At 38.8% G+C, this 20,887-nt stretch overlaps 1 pseudogene; it reads right to left on the reverse strand.

The window, feature by feature from the left end:
• Positions 1 to 9,852: 9,852 nt before the first annotated feature.
• LOC104429891 lies at positions 9,853 to 18,674 on the reverse strand (annotated as a pseudogene).
• Positions 18,675 to 20,887: the final 2,213 nt, after the last annotated feature.

The raw sequence follows: 20,887 nt of genomic DNA on the forward strand, positions 1-20,887 counted from the left end.
TCACACAAATGGCAGCGAGGATGGTGATGGTAGGAGGAATTCTTCTGCTCTTCACAAAGATAAAGAACAAAAGAAGAAGAACGCGAAGAGTTGGAGGATTTTGTTTTTAGGATTTGTTAATTTCTATCTATATTTTTTTGGGACAAAATTGCCCATATTCCGGCCATCGAAAATGTCACACGCTTGCTGGCCAGTGAACATTTTGGCTGGCCAGCGGGTTTAGGTCCTATTTGAGACTTGTTAGCTACTCCGGGTCTTTATAATGGTCACTTCAAATCCTTATTTGAGAAAGTAAGCTCACTTTGGGTCCTTATTTGAGATTTTTCCGAATCTTAATGATAATCAAAGATAAAAGAACAAGTATTCTAATGAATAAATGAAAATCTCTCATTTCATGAAATTCGCTGCAGAGGGGATGGCTCGTGTATAAGTCCAATGCGTGCTAACAATAGATGCACACAGGCCTCGTCTTATATGGAAATCGGGCATACACCCGACGTGATTCCAACATGTTTGAACGATGCCTGATAGCGACACTCCATTAGAGAATTTGTTTGCTTTTTGATTAATCCCGACAGAGATTGAAATGCCTCTTGATTTAATAAAAATCACACGTATAAAAACTTCGAGATTGAAATTCCCCAATCCTGGATCCATCCACGAAAGCCGACCTCACGACGGGGCTCATCCTTGTGTGATCTCGAACGAGTGCGGCTGTGGGAGAGAGATGCTGGCAATAATGCGGTGGTTGGAGATTTACTACGGGGATTGATGGCAGCGATTGTAATTAGTGGTGAGGGTACCATAGGGTTTTTCGAAGAACATGAAGGAAAGGGGAAAAAATGGAACAACATTGCAAATGCACCTCAATTATTAATTTTTAAGCGACTCGTTGCATTGTACTTATAAGAGTGCAAAATTGAAAATGTCAATTTAATACCGAATGGAAAAAAGCCGAGTCCCTATAACATAATAATAACCAACTATTGTTATTACTATCAACAGTGATGATGGTCTAGCGGCATCATTTAGTACTTTGTAAATGCAAGATCCCAATCAGTTTTTGGAAGTAGTGAGTTTCGTTAGAGGTTGTTTACTAAGGTGTATCGTCTTTCCGTTTATGCATAAAACCTTTTATCTTATTAAATAAAAAAAACATATTTAGACACACTTTAGGAATCACAATCGACTTCATTACGAGGAAGAAGAAAATACATATTAGTTTTTTATAGAAGAGATTTGGGACCTCTAGGCACTGAAATTTCTCCTTGTTGCTCTGAAATTAGAAATAAGCACAATTGCATTTTAAATTATGAAAAAAAAAATTGGCTATCAAGATAATTGATTACACTGGGTTTTGTTTTTACGTCACTAATTTTATTTATAATTGCCCAAACGATGTTTCTCAATAAAAATTAGGGAAAATTCCAAATAAGGATATGGAGTGTCATCATTTTCTTAAATAAGAGCTTGAAATTAATTTTGTTTCAAATAAAGACCTAAAGTTGTTATATTAATCTCAAAGAAATGCCTGAAGTAGTAATCATTGTTTCAAATAAGGAAAAAACCACTTAAAACCCCAAACTAGAATCTCAAGGAATAAGAAACCATATCATTTACTCAAATATTTTGGATGTTGTCGGGCTCCCTATTATTGTCTCCGTGATACTTTAATGGAAGATCCTGAAGTTTTTTCCCTGCAAAATCCAATGAAAAGACTTAAGAGAGCTGCCTGTGTGACATAGCTCACTAGCTGTACGGCTAACAGAATGAGAGAAACTTTGAAAGAGGAAAGCCACCGAAGATCAAAGGATGAAGTCTGATATAGCAGGGATATAAGGGTACAGTGACACACTGCCTCAAAAGAGTTTTCTGCTATGTGTTCAGTTCCGGCTATAGCATCAAGCGACACCAGGAGTTCCCCCAAACACTTCATTGGGAAGTGCTTTCATAGAAAGTCCCATTGAAGTGTTCGGGGGAACTCTAGGGGACACCTGATTCATATTGTTCATCTCCTCTTCTAGTGAGTCATCTGCCTTGAGTTGATGAGCAAAAGAAACAATGCACTGCTCTATATATAGGAACTGCTCCACTTGAGGAAGGAGCATTGTGTGTCAGGATAAGGCTCTTGCCATGTACCTAGACGTGCCTCTGAGCAACATGAAAGTCCCCGGAATGCATCGACATGAATTATTGTGGTATGCGATTCCTTTCCTTTTTACTTCTTTATCAGATTCAAGTCGCTTTTTCCTCGTCTTCTAACAATCTAGTGATTAATCTGTGGCTCAGCATGAATTTTGCCGGTTTTTCGGCCTGCTTCATCTGCCACCGAGCATCCACTTTCTTGGCCTTCAGAATCCAGTTTTCATTAGATGATTACAAGAGTGTTTGTGATTGAAGTTCCATTTCACCTAGCACCAAAGAATATGGTTCTGTCAACTGGACATACTACCTACATAGATGTATAATCTGGATGTTCAGATGTGTATGAGTTGTTTAAGCGAAAACCTCTATTAATTCAAAGTTGGAAATCCTTTAAAGTGTTGGAGACATCCTTGACTGATGTAACTAGTATCTATAATTTGTAATTCTACGGTCCTTGAGACATCATTTACGACGAGATGTCACAGAATTTTTATCGATGGATTTGTAATTCTACTGGTTTTTGTCCTAGCTCTTTCTGTTTCCTTTTATAGTGGTTATTTTCTGTATTTTCACGTTAACTTCCCCTTTTAGTTCCAATACCTAATAAAGCATGAAAGAGCCCCTCAAGTGCAAGGGTAAAGAGAAGACTGGAGTGGATGGGGCAAGCAAGACAAGGCTGGCATGGAGAAAAAAAGCTTGTGGCAGCATGCCACCAGATAATATTCTTGCTGCTCATCTGACGCATGAAGACGACCGGATTCATTTCTGTTAATTGCATGGATCTGATCACGTCAGATGGTCCAGGTCCCATAAAGCAAATCATTTCTTGCGTAGAGAGAATCTGCACTTACATTTTTAGGTTCATGAGATTTGCCTTTGCCACACAAAAGTTCAAATGTTATCTCAAAAAGCATGCTATTCCTTGCACCACAGGAATTCTTGGCACACTAAAATTTCTAAATCAAAACATAACTTGGGTCATAATTGACTTTTAAAGTAATTGGCGTCTCGCCTAAAACATGACATTGCACACGGTTAATGACCGTACCATCTGAAACAAGTGAAGTTATCAAATTACTCATAACACCGGCATTGCTTTTGATGTAAAGCATGCAGTTACCCTCTCAAACTTGTTTCTGAGGTCATTCACCTAACATGTGGATTCGAGTCACTCATATTTTCCGCCACATTACCAGGGCTAATTATCCTTTATTCAGAAGCACCGAAAGCAATCCCAGCATGTTAAATGCCAGAAATTTGAACGCAGAACTTTCTCATCCAAAAAAAGCGATAGCAACAAAACTTGTGGACATTCGGCTTCATATGATTCCTCTCCCCACTTATCGATCTACCCAGCAAATCTGACCAGGTTCATTTCGGCCAACCTAGGATTGATAAATTTCTCCTCTTTTCCAGTTTCCTCCACCAAACCCAGCCTTCTTTTTCTAAGGAATTACTGGTACTATGTTATCCTTATAAATAGCAGTCCTTACTTAGTGCACCCTCAGCATCCAGGCAAAACACAGGGAAGAAGGAAAAGAAGAGCAAAAAAGAGTCAGCTGTTCCCTGGAGTTCCCCTGATCACTTCACTGGGGCGCATGGTCCTTCATGCAGAATAAAGGATTGTCTCAACTACAGCCCTACTGAAGTGTTTGGGGGAACTTCGGGGGACATCTGACACTGATCACCAGAGGGTTGTCTTTGTTTTATGTGCTGTGTTTCGTTTGTTTCAATGGTGCAAGAAATGACTGACCCGAGTTCGGTCTCGAGCTTTCTGAGTGAGGTCTCTAACTCGCGTCATGTCGAGACCTTATCCACTGAAAGCTCCAAAGTCAACCCTGAAGAAATGAAGTTCGGAGTAGAACTGAATTTGTTCTTTTAGTTTCTGCTCCTGCGGCGAACTGTGGACATTCCCGCCTGTTTTGAGGAAATTTTTGTGTGGTTGCATGCTTTGTGAATTCAATTCTACCATAGCTGTTCAAACTGTATTCATGCATCAAATTTCAATATCTTTTAAATCCCCACTTTTTGGTATTATTTGCATTGTATGGCACTGCTTTAAATTAGGCACGCTTTGACAAATTCCATCTCTTAGGATGTTTGGTATGGCTCTTGCATGTGACATTGATTCGGCCTCCACATGTCTCGATTCAACTAATGATGTGAGACGAGCGATCGTTTGGCGATGTTTAGGGTTGGGAGGTATGCTTCTTCTCTATGAAATTACTGCAAATTCCACTACTTAAATGTGGCAGCCTTTTATTTCCTTTTGTTTCTTTTATTGCACTCCCGATCTAATTTTAGATCTAGGAACTTTTCTCTCTCGATTTTAAATCTGGAAGCTTTTCTCTCCAATCTAATTTTATATTTAAGAGTTTTAATGAATAACTACTCCACCTCCAATTTCAATTATGTTCACAGCAGCTTTAATGTTAAATTTGCAATGGTTCAACGTTTTTATGTTAAAAGTTTTGGCATTTTGTGTCTACTATATATTTATGTTATCTCCATATGGTGATGGTGTTGGGGACACTAAATCTAGATATACACTTCTAGAAGGCAAAATTGCAGTTGCAGATGGAGATGGGGTATAAGCTTATTACTAATGAAGATGTGTGATTCGGTGGTAGTCACATATTTGTTCTTGAAGGAAGAAATTAACTTTTGTCTCATCTCTGCCAAGTTTAAGTTCCAATTCAAATTTTTAGGCGAAACAGAGTCCCAATAGTAATTCCACACATGACAAGACGTTGTTTGCACATAAATCCACAATAGCCATTCCCTATAATTGCTATTTTAATTGAAAATGAAATATTATTTGACTAAATTCTACATGCTAAGTTCACAAGAAGCTCTTTGCACATAAGTCCACAATAGGCATTCCCTAGAACTGCTATTTCAATTAAAACTGATATATTACTCGATTTGATTCCACCTGTCAAGTTCACAACAAGCTCTTTGCACATAAATTCACTGAAGCCGTTCCCTAGAACTGCTATTTCAATTAAAATGACATATCACTTGATTAAATTCTACATCCTAAGTTGACAAGGAGCTCTTTGCACATAGATCCACAATAGCAATTCCCTAGAACTGCTTTTTCAATTAAAAATGAATATTACATGATTAAATTCCGCATGCTAAGTTCCATATCTAGCGTTGCGGACAACAAGTGAACCTACATAATTTCAAAATCCAAGTGAGTTGGAAACAGGTTTTAAGCTGAACAAACACATTTATTTTAACCTTTGAATTTTAAGACCCGTTAAGGTTGTGCTTTTCAATTTTGAAGTGACCCATATTGACTCATTTAAAAAAATTTGGGTCATAAATAAGTTTAAAACCCATTTTGACATGTCTACCTTGCAAATAAGCAGTTCGACCTACATAAATTTCAGAACCTTGGTCCTCCTAACATTACAGCAACTAACAATGAGCGATTGGTCCAAGGACTGAATGTCTCAATCCTTGGACGTTTCAACTTATGAGCAAATAGTAGTACATCCTGAGCTAGATTGTTTCGATTAACAAATCATCTTAGCTTCTTGTGGGTTCTGAAGCATCCCGACCAAAATTCACAGTCCATTTTGCCCCGGTCCAAGCTACATGCACCCGAAGACACCTTTCTGATCAGCGCGGGGAAAGAGTGTGTAGAGGAGACATTACACCTTCACACCGCTTTCAAGCCAGTCAAATATTCACTTAATAAGAAGCTCACACTGCAATGGTTCTCAAGTTTTTCAATGTAAATTAAACAGTTCAAGAGTCAGTTCAGCACGTTCTACACAGAAAGAGTCTCCTCCAGCAACTGGAATCCCAAGGAACAGGGAACCGTATCATTTACTCAAATATTTTGGATGTTATCGGGCTCCCTGTTATTATCTTTGCGATACTTTAATGGAAGATCCTGAAGTTTTTTCCTGCAGAATCCAATGAAAAAACTTAGGAGAGCTGCTTGTGTGACATAGCTCACTTGTTGTACGGCTAATAGAATGAGAGAAACTTTGAAAGGGGAAAGCCACCGAATATTAATCTCAAAGAAAGGCCTGAAGTAGTTATCATTGTTTCAAATAATGACCTAGTTTCATCGACTTGCCGGTTAGCAAAAAATTTCAACCCATCAAGGACATTTTTGACCAACACAATTTAATTTTTAATTTAATTATATTAAAACTTTAAAAAAAAAAAAAGAGGAAGGAGAATAACTGAAGGAGGGCTTTTTCCCGCCTTTGGCCGCATGTCCCCTTGCTAGTGGGCCGCGGCGACACTTGAAGAGGTTGCTAATGCTTGAGTAAGGGCTGGCACGACGAGGGCTTGTTAGCCCTCGCCAGGGTAGGGAGAGAGTGGCGACCCTCTCCTAGATTTGGGCGAGGCCCTCGCCCAATGCCTTCAAACCTAGGCAGTAAGGTTCGAGGGCCCTAAGCGAGGGCCGCCAGCCGATGTGAGGGCTAACAACCCTTCCCTAGATTGATAGAGGGTCATTGCCCTCTTTGGTCTCTGACTAGGGCTAGCAAGCCCACGCCTCTAATTGACGGGGGTTGCTAGGCCTCACTCAAGTGCCAGCGACCTTGCTTGCCATCATCGCTACCCCACCGGCAATGGGGTGGTGGCCTCTAATTGACGGGGGTTGCTAGGCCTCACTCAAGTGCCAGCGACCTTGCTTGCCATCATCGCTACCCCACCGGCAATGGGGTGGTGGCCACAGGTGGGAGGGAGCCTATTGTTTCCCTTTATTTATTTTTCTTAAGTTTCACTTTTATTTAGTTCATTTTTTCACAATAAAAACAAAAAAAAAAAAAAGGAAAATTTTTTAAAAGATGAAATCATCCTTCATAACTAGTGAGTTCAAGCCTTTATTTGAGATTGATATAGTTACTTTAGATTCTTATTTGAAATAATATTTACTTCAGGCCCTTATTTGAAAAACTGATGGCACTTTAAATCCTTATTTGAAGCAATATTCACTTCAAGCTCTCATTTGAGAAAATGAGAGCATTTATGACCTTTATTTAGAATTTTCCCTAAAGACCATTTAAAAAATTGCAATCCAAACATAATTAAACAACCCTCTAGCTTTATGTTGATGAATTGTTTTCTAGCGTTTGTTACTAATATAGAAGACTGTAATTATACATCATGAATTGCGAACAGCTAGAAATCTTTTTTTAATAAAAAATGCAATAATAATTCGAATTTCTTATCATATAATCCAAACTTCATATTATCACGAGCTTATCAAATCACTTGTGTTGTGAAAGAGAAAAAAATCGCGTATCAATTTAGGACCACTATAATTACAAAGTTTTATATACATACTGTCGCATCTAATGATTGAGTTCCATTAATAATTCGTCTTTCTTTAAACAAGAAATCAATATATTGTTTTTGTGAAGATGGCACCTAATGATCGATATTTTCAGTACACGAGGGAGGGATAATTGACATATTACATAATTAATTGACTGATTAAAAAAGTATACATAGGCTAAAACTTGAAGTTCTTTTTCCAGGGTATAATTACGATGTGTGTTTTATACGTGTGCAATACATTGATGCCGTATGTATCTATGCTTAAATATGTATTTTACTCATGGTTATTTAATATTTTAATTGATTCCATGTTAAAAAGGGATTAGAGATTCGAAATGCCTCGCACGTTCATTTTTCAATGGTTTCTTTGATCATATTCGTATCAATTTTTCTCCCCTCTTCCTCTATCTTATTTGATTTCCTGTTGAGCTTCCCCTTTTTCCTTCCATTTTTTAGAAATTTGCACAAAAACAATGTTACAAACACATTTGTTTTTTAAATAATTAAAACGAAGAGGAGAGTTGGATGAAGAGATAAATGATCGATTCTCTCAAGAAGTACCAACTTCATGCCAAGTCCTAATTCCATGCCCGATTACTTTTTGGCCTCGTAAAAAATGACAAATTTTTTCTCTATATCTAAATCCTGCTCTCATTAGCATTTCATCCAATGGTGCCACTAAAGATCTAATGTGGCAACGAAAATGATCTATCATATCAAATATCTGTCAAATAACATCATCAAAAGTTTATTGTGTGTTAACATATCATTTGTAGGCCACATAACTTTATTAAGAAAGACGCTTTTGATGATTTTTATCGATGGGAAAAAGATAAGAATGGATGATCGGCATCAACGACCTCCTCTCTTAGACATCATCATAGGAGATCCGCATGTGCAAATAGAATGTTCGATTTGAGTCATAACTACTACTCATTTTAAATGAATTGCTTGTTACCACCATTACACTGATGTGCCAATGAGAATATAGTCGAGACAATCCTACATCATGGTACTGGAACCGCAAGGCATTAGAACCTACGATCAAATTCCACGCCACCTGGCCCGCCGCCACCGCGTTGGCCGGCCAGACACATTCGATTTCTCGGCGCGGAAGATAGAAGAAAGGCATATTGGGCTAAGAAGAAGAAGAAGAAGAAAAGCCCAAAAGTCAAGAAAATCCCCGAGGGCCCGCTCAAAATCGACGCCCTAAACAAGAGAAGAAGGACCAGAACGGACAGCGATAACGAAGAGAAGAAGAAAACCCTCTCCTTCTCCATTCGCAGAGAAAGCTTCAGCGCACCCAAACTCACCCCCAAAGCGCCAGCGACTCTCCTCTGCGAAGCCGTCGATGCTGGGCTCGGCGTGAATTTGTACTCCTTCCTGTACTTCGCTTGTAGTTTCAGTCGTGATCGATTCCCGAAGCGTTTTTTTTTTGCGTTCTTTTTGTCGGCCGTGGTCGTAAGAAGTTCGATTTAGCTCCCTCCGGCCGCGTTCGAGGTTACCCGGAATTGGGAATGTGGAAATTTCGGGGCTTGTTTATTGGGACCGGAGTCCCCTTGTCGAATTTGATGGGTGGTAGTGGTTATGGGATGGTGCACACGTTTTGAACTGACTGAGCAGTGCAGTTTTCCTATGATTTGTGTTAGGGGTGAGCGGTTCCAAGTTTTAGTTCAGTTTCCGTCTGGAACCTGAAACCTATCCTCATTTTTAGGAACCTAAAATCTACCTGTCATAGGTTTCAGGTCGGTTCCAGGTTCTAAAAAGTTCTTCTTTTTTATTCTTTTTCAAATTTGAACTATAACGTACGCGCATACGGTAACTTTCCACATCTTAGCAAACATACCATTTATTCTTTTTCAAATTTGAACTATAACGTATGCGCATACGGTAACTTTCCACATCTTAGCAAACATACCAATGCCAATCGTCAAGAATTTGGATATACATAATCAAAACCAATAAGAAATTTCCAAAGAGGAAATGAGATGCTTGATTAATTATAATTATTGTGCTAACATATGTCAATATATGTGTACTAAAGCTTAAATCGTCACATTTGCCATATGTCATATGTCTTATCAGCTGAGTCAAATGAAAATGATGAAGCAAAATATACTAAGGAGATGAAAAACCAGAAGTGCCAACAAGATCTCAAATTTTCATCTACTCCATAGTGCGAACTCTGCAACATTTCCTTGTGATTCATTTGGCATAACAAAACCTTGCAAAGACATGGATGAAAATCAGTCAAAATCCTAAGTAAAGACAAAAAAAAAAAAAATCAAAATCGATAATATTCCATGAAGCATGCCATTTTGCCCATCTAAAGGCTCCTAAACTCTTTAACAACATAGTTTAAAAATTCAATGTGCATAAGAGGGGCCTGCATTAAGATTACGACAAACAAAGTTGTTCATCAATCAATTTCCGCACAGTTAAAGCAGCACAAAGCCAACAAAAAACCTTGTTTGACTTCTCAACCGCTGGACCCATTGCATATGCGACACTACCAACTCTACCTTGAATGCTTTCACAATAATCACATCCAGAAAGAATGCACTGGTTAATGAATTGATCCATATCCAAATTCATCTCCGCCAAGATCTAAAAGTCATGAAAGTGAGGAAAAAAAATTAAGCAATCCCAGTGAATAAACTTTTCTAAGTACCTTTACCAAATAAAAAAAAAAATTCTAAGTACCTTGGAAATTTCAAATTCCATAACTGGAACTTTTCTTGAGATGGGATCCATCAAATAGCGAAGGAAGGAGCTCCAAAAGTAAGGGAAACCATATCTTCAGAAGCAACTACATAAACCTGAAAAACAAATATTACAGCTAAAGCACCATTCATGATAGATGAATTATAGTTACCACAAAACAATTAAGCAATGATAAGTATTCAAAGTCAGTGAAAATTTCCTGGACAAAAATTACTTAGTAAAGAATATTCCAATTGTAAATGACTACGCATAAGAAGACAATAGACAAGTGAGCAAGCATATGTGCGAGTGCAAAAGGAATTTAAATCATGGAAATAAATTCGTAATTTACAAAGAGTTAAACGATTAATTATCATGGAAAAACAGTGAACGATTCTAAAGACAATCAAATGGGAAGATACATGCCTTTCCAGCTTTGCAAAGTGCAGCACATTGTGCCTCTGCTTCTGAAGGAGCCTAACATACAAAAACTGAACTTGGTATCTAAACTTTTTGTTAGAAATAATAACGAATAAACTTTTTCAGAAAGAATTTAGACCAAAAAAAAAAACTTTTCAAACAGAATTGTAACCTCAACAACTGGGACATCCATAAGTCTTACTAGTTTTTTGCAATCTTTATTGTGCTGTTGTGTCACCTACAAGTGTATGAAGGCCATCATCCACAAGCACACTCATATCCATTTAGCTATGTAGATAGGTTTTTCTGCGAAGCAGAGACCAAAATCAAACTTCATATTGAATAAGACAAAAATATCGCACCATAAGAAAACCAAAACGAGACCAACCTTCACAGTTCTTTTACTGAATTTCTCCATGTCTTCCTTGTTCTGAGATTGCAGACACAATATATACAGAGCTCACTAAGCATTTTTGTACTCTGTGTTTCTGGGTGCTCATGTGCGAGAGAGAGAGAGAGAGAGATGCAGATACCGCAATGGCTACTGCCAACTCCTCAGAGGCAGCTGCCCTCTTTGAAAAACTGCTCAGAGACTTTTCTAAGGTAACTAAACGTATCCATAGGTAATCCCATAAACGAGAAAAGAGAAGGCTCATAATAATAAAGTACGATTTTGCAAGCTCTTGCTTCTTCAAATCAGGAGGTTTACCATCAAATACATAGCTATCGTAACAACAGTAAAGCATAGTTCAAAGAAGGATGAGCATCATTCTTCCAGTATTCCATCCCAACGAAAACAAAGGAGGTAAAGAAAAAGTTTACGCTGGCTTTATCCCCGCCTCCAACAGCCTAATCGTCTGGTAAAACATGCCTTGCAGATGACTGCACGAGAAAGCAGCTCAAAATCAAAAACTTTCCAAGCACAAAGATCACATCGAAAGTGGATTTTCATTTTTATGGAGTATCACAATGCCAGTGTACCTGGTGACTTCACCAGCCTCGTTGGTGAGCATCTGAGTCCCCTTCCTCCCAACCACAACCTAATCCCCCAATCAAAAGAACCAAAAAACCCCAGCACTCAAAATCCAAATCCCAACCAACAACCGAAACGCGCAATCACAGGCATCAATCCATAAAAAGCAATTTAACGAGGAATGTAGAAAATTTATTCACATAAAAAACTAATCGATCATGAAAAATGGATCCATATATAATTGTAAAACACCGAGATGAATAAATACAACAGAATTAAAGCGTATATGCTTGAGCTATTGCTTCACTTGAAGAAAAGTATATCACTCTAATAATCAAGGATCTATTGCAATGCATGATCTTCCTCTCTATAACCTATTTCAGTAGAGCAGTTTTCAATGGGATTAAAATAACTGATAGGTATAACCTACCATTTTATAGGCTAGAGAGGGGACCTAGAAAACCCTAATCAATAGCGTGTCAATTAGGCCATTCCCATTACGGGCTTCAGTTAAACACAATTGCCTACACTTTGCTGCTTAATCAGGCTCGTTATCAATATATGCCAATACCCAATTCAATCAGATCACTTTAGGGTTTAACAAATATTGGAATATCAATTAACCCGATTATTTAAAAATAAAAATTAATTAATTATTGTAAGCCCATATTATAAGAAATTTCCAACATTCTCCCACTTGGGCTACATTAATTAACTTATTTTATTTTGAAAAAGATTTTATATTGAAAACGACACTATCGGGTTAAAAACTGAAAATTTTGTTTTATGTGGCCACAACTTTAAAAAAATAATATTCCAATAATGGCATCTCAATACCAATACAATCCTATATAACCTCAGTATAGGACTATGGAGATCAATGTGTTAAGAAAATGCCACAACACAAGACCTTCCATAATCACATATAATAAGTATTATATTTTCATGGATCATGGGCCTAGTAGTGTAGTAAGAAATAGTGCTAACATGTGATCAAAATATACACTATTTCTTATCAGTCCTCAATGCAATTTCTCAACGACATGAAACTGCATTAATGCAATTTCTAAACAATATGAAATTGCACAACTGTCACAATCCAACATGAGATCTCATAATCAGTGACATCTAATCATCTTTAAACTAAAATTTGTTTAAAGATATTGTTATATACTTCCATTTCTCAATCAACAGGAGAAAGGATAACTATACAATCAATAACAACAGTTATTAAAATAAATGCTTTAATAAACATCATAAAAGCATTATCAGTCTGTATATAATTATAATATCCAGAAATACAATTTATATAACTCCCACTAACAAAAGAAATCAAAAGAATCTAAAACACCCATATTCTTTACATATTCTTTAAACAAAATGGGTCGTAAGCCTTTTGTTAGAGGATCAGCCAATATGAACTTAGTTCTGATATTTTCAATTACAACATCTCCATTTTTTACCAAGTCCTTAAAAGTATAATATTTGATCTCCATGTGTTTGGACACATTACTAATCTTGTCATGCTTGGAATAAAACACAGCTGCAATGTTGTCACAGTAGATCACCATAGGTTTAGCAATAGAGTCCACAACTCGTAATTCAGAGATCAAATTTCTAAGCCAAATTGCTTGAATTGACGCGCCGTAGCACACTACAAACTCAGCATACATTGTAGAGTTCATAATCAAGGTTTGCTTTGTGCTCTTCCAAGAAATAACACCTCCAACCATCATAAAAATATATCCATAAGTTGATTTTCTATCATCTGAACAACTAGCAAAATCAGCATCTGAATATCCAATCACCTTTAGGTCCTCATCTTTGCTATACATAAGCATGAAATCCTTTGTTCATTGTAGATATCTCCTCACCTTTTTAGCTACAACCCAATGTTCATGACCTGGATTCAACAGATATCTTCCAATAGTATTCACAGCAAAATGAATCATAATTCGATAGTTATTGATTTTATTTGGTCCCTAATCGCGACTACCCTTACGAACACAATCCATCAGACAAAACATAATTCCCAATAATTCTGGAATTATAACTCAAATCCACTCTTTTATTCGCAAAATAAAGATAATATCCAACTTTGTCAAGCGAAGAAAGAGATACTAAATTTCTCTTAAAATTAGGAACATAAAAGACATTGTTCAAGATAAGTTGAAAACCAAAATCTAAATTCAAAACAATTTTCCCTATGCGCTCCACATCAACTCCAGTATTGTTTCCAACTTTAAGCTTTGACTCTCTCAGACTTGGATTTCTTAGATTTGTTAGACCCTTGGTGACTTTCTTTTCTTGTTTTTAGCCAAGCTTGGAATTTGTAGCAATTGGCTCTTTTGTGACCTTGCTTCTTGCAGTGAAAACATTTAAAATCCTTATCTCCATTTCTCCCATAGTTCCCATTTTTCTTAAAGTCTTGCCCTTTCTTTGGACCATGAGCATTTGACCCTTTAGGCTTCCATTTGCCTCTAGACGAACTCAACTTGGCATTGGTAGTTAAGTGGGCAGACTCATACTTTTCATTCCTTAACTTCTCTTCCTAAGTCACACACTTAGTAATCAAGGCATTAACGCTCCATGTCTCATTCTAAGCACTATAAACAGTTTTAATCTGATTAAATTCAGCTGGCAAAACATTTAAGGTGTGATGCACAATATAATTTTCAGAAAAGGACAATTTCATGGGCCTTAAGTTTGGACTGAATGTGGACCATTTTCAATATAAATTCTCTAACACCCATAGCAGTATCATACCTCATGTTCGTTAACTCACTCAACAAGTTCCCAACTTCAGCTTTATCTGAGACTCTATATGTTTCTCCCATTGCTTCAAGGAACTGTCTGGCATTCGTATCTTCCGGCAAACCACTAATCAGATGCTCAACAATTGACCTCTTCATAGCAATGAGGCTCAGTCGATTAGATTTTTCCCATCTAGCATAATGGGCCTTTTGATCTGCAGTACTTTGATCATTAGGCCTAGCAGGTTCATCCTCACGTAGAGCCAAGTTCATATCAATGATGCCCAAAGCAAACTCTATATCTTGCTTCCATCTCTTGAAGTTTGATCCAGTTAACATTTCAACCGTGGCATTGTTGTTATTTACAGCAAATGTGATTGTTTAATACATATAATGCAATAAGATCAATTATGGGCAATAAGTGATTCAACAAAAATAATTAGTACATATAAACTCCCTTTTGGGTAGAGTGTATAATGCACTATTATTTTTCAACATGGAATTTATAAAGCAACAACAAGGAGAATTACATATAATTGTCAAGGATGCATTCCCTTTGAGCAGACAAAACCTTTAAATCATACATCTCCATAATATCAATATAGAGGAAAATTACATATAATTTTCAAAACATTTATCCCCTTTGGGCAGATAAATATTTTTCAATTATACATCCCCATCTTTTAAATATGAGAATTAAACTTCATGATATTCTCCACATTAATATACACAATAACTCACTTTGGGCGAGTAATTGTATATACTAATTTTTTTTATCAATAAGGAACTCCAAAAATTTATGCTCAAAATTCATCAAACAATACGAAACACTTTACAACATGTGCTTCCAATGATCATATTGCACTTTTTAAACAACAATTTTTGCCACAATTTTTTTATTATAATATTATTTAAATATTTCGGACTCCCGCGAGCCTAGGACCCGCGAGCAGCCTTAATCAAATCGTGGCCCAAACTCGCGAGTCCTAAACCCTCATGTGGCCCACTCCTTTTAAATTGAGAATGGCCCATGAAATGGAGAGGCACATCTGCCTTTTCATTAAAATTGGCCCATGAAATGGGCTACAAAATTAGCCTACGAAATTAAATAAATATATATATATGGGTAAAAGCCCATATTTAGGCCCAGGCTCGGCTGGAGGTCTTCTTCAACCTCCAGCCGGGTCACGAATTTGCAGCAAACCGGGTCGTCGACCCGAAGCTCCAAAGGCACAAATTAACATGGTTTTTGATTAAATTTTTCATGGGTCTTGCTTATAACATCAATTTAATTAAATAGATTTAATTAAACGAAGAAAAACCAACTAAATCCACCACATACAAGCTTGAAGATTTCGGATCCAAGCCTCCCATGGCCGAAAATTAGGTTTTCTTAAATTTAAGCCCTAAAACTCAATTTAATACAACAAAAGGATACTAAAACAAATATATAACAATATCCATACAAAAATTTGCAACGAACAACAATCAATTAATTGTAAGTAATTTGAAAATTCTAGAACTTTTTCATGCATAAACCCTAGAATTTCGAATTTAAAATTCTCTCTCAATTCTCAATGAAATTATGCAAATTATATATGGTTGGAAAGATCTCGACATGTAGAACAAAAGCCCTATGGTTCCGGATCAATCAAGCAAAAAATCTACACGAAAAAATAATGCCCATATTCGGCTCAAAGAGGAGGATTTCGAATGTCCATAATAATAAAACAAAATGGGTTCTACAATCATATATGATCGGCTTTGATACCACTTGTAACATCCCGGGCCCCACTGTGTAATATTGTTTGCTTTGGGTCACCCACTCTAGTGCGGACGAACCGCCATCCCAGCTACGGTCTTTTCCCTCACGGCTTTAAAACGCGTTACACAGATTAGAGGGACCCAGAACTCTTATAAGCTAGTCCAAGACTCCCTCCCTAGGCAATGTGGGACAAGAGAGGGACTCCTTCCTTGCGCACGTCCGAGGATCATCGCTCGAGCTATCACACTCTCCACCTCTTAACAGAACAGCGTCCTCGCTATGGCCAACACGGGGTCGAGAGTCAGAACAGCATTCTTGCTGTGGCCCCACACGCGGTCGGGAGTCGATTCTGATACCATTTGTAAGGACCCCGGGCCCCACTGTACACATATTGTCCGCTTTGAACACTAAGTCCTCACAGCTTTATTTCTCTTGGAAGAGGTGCGGATGCACCGCCATCCCTCTCCCAAGCCAATATATTATCCTCTTTGTGTACATACGCCCACATCAAAATGCACAGCGCAACGGTCTCACTCAAGGCTTGGGTTCCTCTAACTGCAATACGCATTCTGAGCCTGTGGGCAGAGGAAACAAAGCCTTGAGTGGGACTGCTACACTGTGCACTCTGATGTGGGTGTATATATACAAAGAGGACAATATATTGGCTTGGGAGAGGGATGGCGGTGCGTCCACACCTCCGCCCCTGCAATACGCTTCTTCTTGGGGTAGTATGGGCTGCCCTAAGAGGAATAAAGCCGTGAGGACTTAGTGTCCAAAGCGGACAATGTGTACAGTGAGGCTCGGGGTCTTTACAAGTGATATCAGAGCCGACTCCCAACCGCGTGTCGGGCCACAGCAAGAATGTTGTTCTGACTCTCGACCTTGTGTTGGCCACAGCGAGGACACTGTTCTGTTAAGAGGTGGAGAGTGTGACAGCCCAAGCGACGATCCTCAGACGTGTGCAAGGAAGGGGTCCCTCTCTTGTCCCACATCACCTAGGGAGAGAGTCCTGGACTAGCTTATAAGAGTTCTGGGTCCCTCTAATCTGTGTAACGCATTTTAAAGCCGTGAGGGAAAAGACCGTGGCTAGATGGCGGTCCGTCCGCGCCCGGGCGGTGACCCAAAGCGGACAATATTACACAGCGGAGCTCGGGATGTTATAAGGAACTGCAAGGAACTAATAGATGCTCATGCTGGCATCTATGGCAATCCTCCGGCTGAAGTAGCTCTCGACCTTCTGCTCCTTCATGGTGTTCGGGGCATTGTCTGCCAGTAGCTTAGTCAGTCCCTATCGAAATCAGTGGAAGAGACTCGATGAACAACATATGGAAAATTATGGGATTGAAGGAGATAGAGGTCGAACTGAATAATGAAGACGCTTGGGATGAATTGAATTATAGGGTTTTGAGCTCTTCCACTTCCCGCCTAATTTGGAGACGTTTGCACGGTTAACGTGAAGAATGGATCTCGTCTTCTTTTTGGGGCCCTAAACCGGTTCGGCTTCAAAAAAAAAAAGGAGCCGGGAACCGAACCGAACCCCCTCCGGTTCTCGCTTCTACTCGAAAACCACGCTCACCCCTAATTTGTGTTGTTGATTTCGATGGGCTGATCTTGGCAGGTCGAAGTGATCGTATCTTTTTGCAAGGCAGTGTGTTGCTGATGCAATACATGGGGCGAAGGCGGTTTCTGGTTCCGGCGAGAGGAGAGAATGGTTGGAGGAGGTGCTGATGTGGGTTGGGACTTGGGAGCATGACTTGATGTAGAGAATGATTCGAGAAAAAGTAGATGTGGAAATTGTTGCTCGCTTTGCGTGTTTGGATGATGGTTTTTTATGATGGGCTTAAGACCCGTCCGCCCATGTTGGGCCTAAGAACCTAGCCCGCAAAATTAGGGCCCATGGATGAAAGAGTGCATTAAGCGGTTGTGTCTTCTCGGGATGAGATATTACGTTGAGGGGTTACGTCTCTTGGAGGAGACGCTTTGAGGGAAAGGAATAAAAGGCACGTACCTTTGGATGTACGTATGTGAAGACACTCTCTCCCCTCCGCACAACGGACGTCGAGTCTCTCTCTCAAAAAGAAAAAGAAGAAAACAAAAAAGAAGTATACGCTCTTTCTCCCCCTAATAGCAACGGCACGCTCCTTGATAGAACGGGATCAGAATTTCTTCCTCGATCGTCAGCATTGGTGTTTAATCTGTGGACAATAAGGTACGCTCGATTATGTAGTGTAACTTTTGATCGATGATACATGTTCTTCATGGGCTCGTCTTCCGCATTCGTTTAGGGGTTCGATTTGGTGTCGAATCCGTTTTAGGGAATTAGTAATTCCCAACATTGGTATCAGAGCCATCTTTCATGTTTCTCGATCCCCTTTTTATGTTATTGAATTAATTTTGTGGTCGAAAATTGAGAGAAGCCGCTACCGGTGGATCGAGGATGAAAAAAACCCGACACCCATGTACCGTTTGTCCTTTTTTGTGGTCTTTTGTAAGTCAAAATTTTTTTCTAAAAGCGTAGGATTGAAGCCCTCGTCGATACGAGAAAAACGAGTGGCGGATCGCCGCCAGACGCGCCGCCATGCGCGGCTGGAACAAACGGGGTCATCGGCGCGTGCAACGCACACGTCAACTCGGTTTCCCCGTAGGCGCATGCGTCGCATGCGCTGTTTTGGCCCAAGCGCATGCGATGCACACGCGGAAGCCTAGCCCGCCGGTTGACGTTTGCGTGACGTCAGCCCGCACACGCGCGCGGCATGTGCCGGTCGGTTTGCTCAACCAGCCTGACCGGTTTGACCGGTCCGACCGGCCCGTCCGGTCCGACCCTCCGTCCGTTGACTCCGACCCGGTTGACCGTTGACTTTGACCGTTGACTGTTGACCAAAAAAAAAAAAAGAGGAAAAGAATGTGTTTCTTTTTCCAATTAAGTCTATGTGGATTATATGTGATCCCTTATTTGTTCTACATTTGTTGCAGGAACAATGCCTCTCCTTAGGTTGCGCACACCTATTCGTGCAATTACCGATGAACAAAAGGAAAGGCTTTCTAAGTTGATAGCTGAGCTGACTGATCATCGATGGGAGAGTGGCGACTTAATTGATCATGTTCTTGAAGTCAACGGGAAAATACAAAAGGTCATATGGAATGGTCGTCCCATGCCACAGTCTGAGATGGTGCAATTTTTCATGAACACTCTTCCACAAGAATGGCAAGGAGTGTTGAATCGCTTATGGGAAGTCAACAGAGCTGCTTTGTATAGGAAAATTGTAATGGCTTTTAAAAATGATTATTACTTGATTGTTACAAGGGAAAAGATCAATAAATTGAACAAAATAGGATCTTTCCCAGTTCGTATATTGACTTGGTGCTAGATGTTTTGGCTGGTCTTTATTTAGTGTACTTTGTGGACAGCTTATGTAATGTTATCTACCTAGTTATTGATGGTGTGGCAACTGATATGTTAGTTGTATTATGTGAAAGCATTATTATTATATCATTGTTTGATATCAAGTCTTATTTGCTTTATGTTATTGTTGATTGTTGTGGATAGTTCATAGAAGTTTTTGTAGCTTCATAGAATTTATTTTGCATAAGACAATTATATTAATGATAGTTTTAAGTTAGGATTTTTGGATGATGATTGGAAACATGGTGACCTTTTGATTCTGAAACCTTACTTGAAATTGTTCATTAATATGATGGGTCTGTTCAAAATGGATGCATAAATGATAGGCATTAATAATTCGTGCAAATGTGTCTGATATGTTTAGATCGATGGATTCAGCAATTAAGAACATAATTACTGATTTGAACAAAGAAGACAAAATGAACGGCGAGAATTGTGAAATATTAAATATGAAAATTCAATGTGTGCTTGAAAAGTAAGAAGCACTAGAAGCTCTTGACCATGTTATGGAAGAAATTGAGGATGTTGTGCGCCACCTTAAGTTAGCAGAGGATTGCCTCAAGGCATTTGAGAAGGAAACATATATTTCCTATATTGCTTCCAGCTTAAAAGGAGCTTCGAGCTCTAAGCGCAAGCGCATTGATTCATTCAATATGTGGAAATGCAATGGATCAAGTCCTTCTTGCAAGAAACTAAGAGTTGACCAACATAAGAGAGGAAAACGTCATCGAGTGAAGAGTATTTCAAGGGTGAAGTGTTACAACTGTGACCATAAGGGTCACTACGCTCGCAACTGTCGCGAGTCAAATAAGGTACTCACCCCTTGTACTCTTAAGAGCTTTGCTAATGTGTCAAGTTCGGTATTCTTAACTGAATCTAATCCTTTGTGGACTATAGATTCGAGAGCAACAGACCATGTAGCGAAGGATAGAGAATCCTTCGTAAAATTCCGACAAGAACCAACTAGAACTAAGTGGATCTATGTAGGAAATAACTCCAGAGCTGAAGTTAAAGGGATTGGCACCTGCCAATTGAACATGCGTGATGGACGCACCTTGTTCATACATGATGTTTTATATGCTCCGGAGATTCGTCGAAATTTAGTGTCTGTTTTAGCGTTGGTCAAGTTAGGTTTTAATATGAATTTCCATAATATAGGTGTGGATTTGTTTTTGGATACAAATTTATATGGTTGTGGTTATTTTCTGGATGATTTCATTGTATTAGATATTGATTATGTTAATGCAAATGTTTGTTATTCCCTTCTCACGTCTTTTAATTCATATGATAATGATGTGAATGTGTGGCATGCTAGACTTGGTCATATTGGCCAACAACGTATGAATAGACTAGCCAAAGAGGGCTTGTTAGGCAATATTGAAAAAGTTGATTTACCCATATGTGAGCATTGCCTA

This window comes from Eucalyptus grandis, chromosome 5 (assembly GCF_016545825.1).
Source record: "Eucalyptus grandis isolate ANBG69807.140 chromosome 5, ASM1654582v1, whole genome shotgun sequence".
NCBI classification, from domain to species: Eukaryota; Viridiplantae; Streptophyta; class Magnoliopsida; order Myrtales; family Myrtaceae; genus Eucalyptus; species Eucalyptus grandis.